Source organism: Geotrypetes seraphini, chromosome 9 (genome assembly GCF_902459505.1).
Source record: "Geotrypetes seraphini chromosome 9, aGeoSer1.1, whole genome shotgun sequence".
NCBI lineage: Eukaryota > Metazoa > Chordata > Amphibia > Gymnophiona > Dermophiidae > Geotrypetes > Geotrypetes seraphini.
The window spans coordinates 126,870,681-126,875,516 of record NC_047092.1 but is presented as its reverse complement, the minus strand read 5'-3'; positions in this window follow the sequence as shown (position 1 = coordinate 126,875,516).

Here is a 4,836-nt window from a genome sequence, read left to right as displayed (position 1 = left end):
CTGGGCTTTGGTTATATTTGTTTTGATCATGTTTTTTAACCCATCAAATAAAACTATGTTGGCAGTATATCAAGAAGAGAAAGAGCAGATACAAGATGGTGGTCTAGGCCCAGAACCTTCTCTCTGACATCAGAATTGACGGGGGGGGGGGGGGGGGGGCAGGAGGGGAAGACTTGTGGGCCTGCCGCATGCAGCGTGTGAGTCGCTGCACGAGCTGTGGCCTGTCCTTGTGCGAAATTGCTACTGGGGGGAATGGAGTGTGTTGGCAGGATTGGCTTCAGGGGTAGAGGGTAGTGCAGCGGGCGGGCAGACAGAAAGGCAAGGAAGGATCCCCGCCGGTGGCAGCTTCAGCAGGGGGCAGGCAGGGATCCCTAGCAGTGGCCAGGCCGCATACCCCCAACAGAAGGCCCACATACCCGTACCGTGTGTTGAGAAACACTGGTCTAGGCTAGCTCTGTTTTACTCTGTTTGGCATTAGGTTTGCTAATTGTCTTTCCTTAAAACTCATGTCTTGTGATATGGTCGGGAAGAGAAAGGGCCAGCTCCAGGAATGAATTCATCTGTATCTAACCCTATAGGCCAATTTGTGGTATAGACACCAACTCCAGCTATTCACTGATGTCCTTAAACTCTACAAGATTTTCAGTAGTGTCTCCAGATGAGACCTATCATAGGAGTTATATGCAGTTATCCCAGGACAAGCAGGCAGCATATTCTCACACATGGGTGACGTCACCAACGGATTTCCGGTATGGACACTTCAAAAGTGCATCGCCACTTTAAGAATTTAGAAAGTTCGTGATAGCTCACACCTCACATGCCTTCCCGCAGTCCCTCAGTTTCTTAATTTCCGCAGAGCTAAGAAGTTGCATTTCAACAGTTGTCACTTGGCCTTCCCTCTCTCGCAGGTTTTTTGACTGTTTTTAGTCTCGTTCATTTTCTTCCTTTCTTCATCTTTAATAAAAACTTTAAAAAAAAAAATTATTCTCGTCGTGGGTTTTGGCCTGACGGGGCCTCCTTGTAGTCTTCAGCCACCAAGTTAGATTTAGCTGAGGCAGGGTTCCTGCCCAAATCACGCCTGCTGACGGATTTTAAATGGTGTACTCGCTGTGCTCGTATTATCTCTCTCGCGGACCCTCATAATTGGTGCCGCCAGTGTTTGGGTCCCGAGCACCGTGTCCAAACTTGCAAGCGCTGCTCTTTACTGCAGAAAAGAACAATAAAAAATTGTATCTTGCAGCAGGAGTGTTTGTTCGGTGTCAGCATGGAGAACGAGCCTGCATCAACCCATTGACGTTGAAGGCGCCGATACCAAAAACGTTGACACTGATCGAGGCACTGACTCCGGGGTCACAGTACACTATATCTCTCAGTAAGCCGGCTCAGAAGCCTTCCCTTTCCCCTTCAGGGACACAGGTCAAAAATGCATCGAGCCAAGTCATGCCAACCTCGCACCAGTCCTGAAAGCATCAGAACGCTTCGCAACATTGAAGGTTCTGGCGACTAAACCTTCTGTACCAGTGCTTAGCCTAAAGCAAAAGATGGAGGCCTTGCTTCGGCAGGACCTTGTGGAACAGTTCCACCAATTGCTCCATACGCTGATGTCTCCGGTGCCGGTCCAGCCCAATTACTGGCACCGCTGATGCACATATGGTGCATTCTCTGGAGGAGGCTCATAGCTCCACATCCAAGCATTGCTCCCCTTGACGTTCTTCCTCTTCGAGGCATTCTCACCGCAGTCCTGCTAAGTCTTCCAAGTCTCGAAAGAGAAAGCATTCAGAGTCTTTGATGCCAGAGCAACATCGGTCCAGCAAGGTATCTAGCAAGAAAAGGCGTTCTTTCATCTCAATGCTGGACAGATACCGCTCGAAAGCGAGCTCTCCATCCTTGCTTCAGGAGTCTGATTTATCTGAAGACTCAGATCAGGATCCTTCTCCATCAGCCACCGAATGGAGGATTCTTCGGCATCTGGTTCTCCTGCTCATTCTCCAGCTTGGGAGGCATCGCCTTCAGAAAAGTTATCTTTCTCAAAGTTTATTCGCATAATGGATAAGGATCTCTATTCCTTTGAAAGCAGACTCCAAACACAGTAAGGAATATCTAGAGACGCTAGATTATGACCAGCCTTCCAAAGAGCTGCTCAAGCTTCCACCTCTTGGCAATCTAAGAGAAACATTCTATAAATTTGTTATCGCCTCTTTCTGTGCCGGTAGCTCTCAGGAAATTGGAATCCCTTTACAAAGTAATTCCCCTTCCAGGCTTTGATAAACTACAACTTGCCCATCAAATCCTTGTGGTAGAATCTACCCTGAAGAAGTCATCTTCAGCAAACGTCTATGCCTCTGTGCTGCCTGGTAGAAAAGGGCATACAATGGACAAATTCGGCAAGAGACTTTATCAGAACTTCATGTTGGCCAACAGAGCGGTTAATTATAACTTCTATATCTCCTGCTACCTGAAGCATCTGGTGAAGCAGTTTCCATGTTTCCAAAAATATGTTCCTGCTAGAAAGCTGAAAGGTTTCCAACAGTTGGTTTCTTCTGTCCTACAGATGCGAAAGTATCTTGTCCGTTCGGCATATGATATCTTTGAGCTTACCTCAAGGGCCTATTCTATGTCCATAGCCATGAGGAAAGTAGCCTGGTTACGAATATCCGATATGGACATTAATCATCAGGATCACCTGGCCAATGTCCCGTGTTTATGTGATGAGTTATTTGGTGACTCAGCAGACAATGCCAAACAAAACGTCAGCCCACAAAACTCGCTGGAACACACTGGTCAAGCCAAAGGAAAAACCAACTCCTTAACGACATTTAAAACCTACTACCTCTTATCAAAGGAGGTATTCAGCAAAGGCCGCTGCTTTACCACGACCTCCACAGAGAAAGCAGAAGCAGCAGCAATGTCCTGCAAAATCTTAGCCTGATCCTCCTGTCAAGTCTCAACAGTCTTTTTGACATGCTACAAGAGCACATAGCCGTAATTCCTATTTCACATCCCCTACCACAACCTATAGGGGGATATCTCCAGAGTTTCATCTGTCATTGGAAGTTAATCACTACAGATCTTTGGGTCTTGCAAATTATTCAGGAGGGTTACTCTCTACATTTCATCACCCTCCCTCCAGATCATCCTCCAAGAGAGTCTGCTTTCGACCCTCACCAATCCCATCTTCTTCAGGAGGTTCATTCCCTTCTTTTCCTCAATGCTATCAAGGAAGTGCCTACAGAACAGCAACATCAGGGATTTTACTCCCGCTATTTTCTGGTACCAAAGAAGATGGGAGGACTCCAACCAATAGTGGATCTTCGAGCTCTCAACAAATATCTGGTCAGAGAAAAATTTCGGATGTTATCTCTAGCCACTCTGTAACCCCTCTTGGCTCACAATGATTGGCTATGCTCTCTAGATCTCAAGGAAGTCTACACTCATATCACAATTCACCAAGCTTCCCGCAAATTTCTCCATTGCCAGGTGGCTTCTTGCTACTACCAGTACAAGGTTTTACCCTTCGGTCTGGCACCTCTCCCAGTGTCTTCACGACGTGCCTGATTGTGGTGGCAGCAGCCTTACAATCTCATGGTCTTCAGGTGTTTCCCTATCTGGACTATTGGCTCATCAAAGACCCATCTGCTCACGATGTTGATCTGGCGATGAATCGCACCATCTTATTTCTGCAGAACTTGGGTTTGAGATCAACTTTCCCAAGTCTTATCTCCAACCGTCTGAAAGACTTCAATTTATAGGGACCATTCTTAACACTACTCAAATGAAAGCATTCCTTCCCCAGAATCATCAAAATGCTCTGATCCACCTTTGTCATCAGGTGGACCAACTTTCAACCATTTCAGCCAGATGAATGATGGTTCTTCTGAGCTACATGGCATCTACGGTCCATGTAATCCCTCTAGTGCGGCTCCATCTCAGAAAACCTCATTGGCCTCTTAGTGGTCCCAAGCAACAGATCCTCTTTCGCAACATATTTCTGTGATGTCGTCTCTTCGACAATCACTGCAGTGGAGGATGATTTCCTCCAGTCTCTCCAGAAGACTCCTTTTTCATATGCCTCATCACCACAAAGTTCTGATCACAGATGCTTCAACTTATGCCTGGTGGGTGCATCTACATGGTCTCCAAACTCAGGGGCATTGATCCACCAAGGAAAAGGAAGTTCCATATCAATCTGCTGAATCTCAGAGCCATTTACTATGCTCTCACAGCTTTTCAGCAACTTTTCAATGGTTCTGTCCTTTTAATTCGCATGGACAATCAAGTAGCGATGTATTATGTCAACAAGCAAGGAGGTACGGGGTCTCTTGTTTGCCAAGAAGCTCAGAAGATTTGGCTTTGGGTGACCGCTTGCAACATCTACCTGAGAGCAGTCTACATTTAGGAGGAACAGAACTGTTTAGTGGACAATCTCAGCAGAATTCTTCAGCCTCACGAATGGATGCTCAACTCCGCAGCTCTCCATCCCATCTTTGCTCAAAGGGGCACCCCTCATGTATATTTGTTTGCGTCCCCCCACAACAAAAAGTTTCCCCAGTCCAGTTTTGCTCCAGACTATACTCTCCTCACTGTCTGGAGGCGGATGCATTCCTCTTGGATTGGACGCAGATGTTTCTGTATGCATTTCCACCCACTCTTATCTTGAAGACTCTTTTTCAAGCTCAAACGGGAGTCAGCCACCATGATCCTCATAGCTCCTCGGTGGCCCAGACATGCATACTTCAACTCAGTGCCAGGGAACCAATACTTCTGCCAATCTTTCCTGCTCTACTTATACAGAATCAAGATGCACTACTACATCCCAATCTTCAGTCTCTACACCTG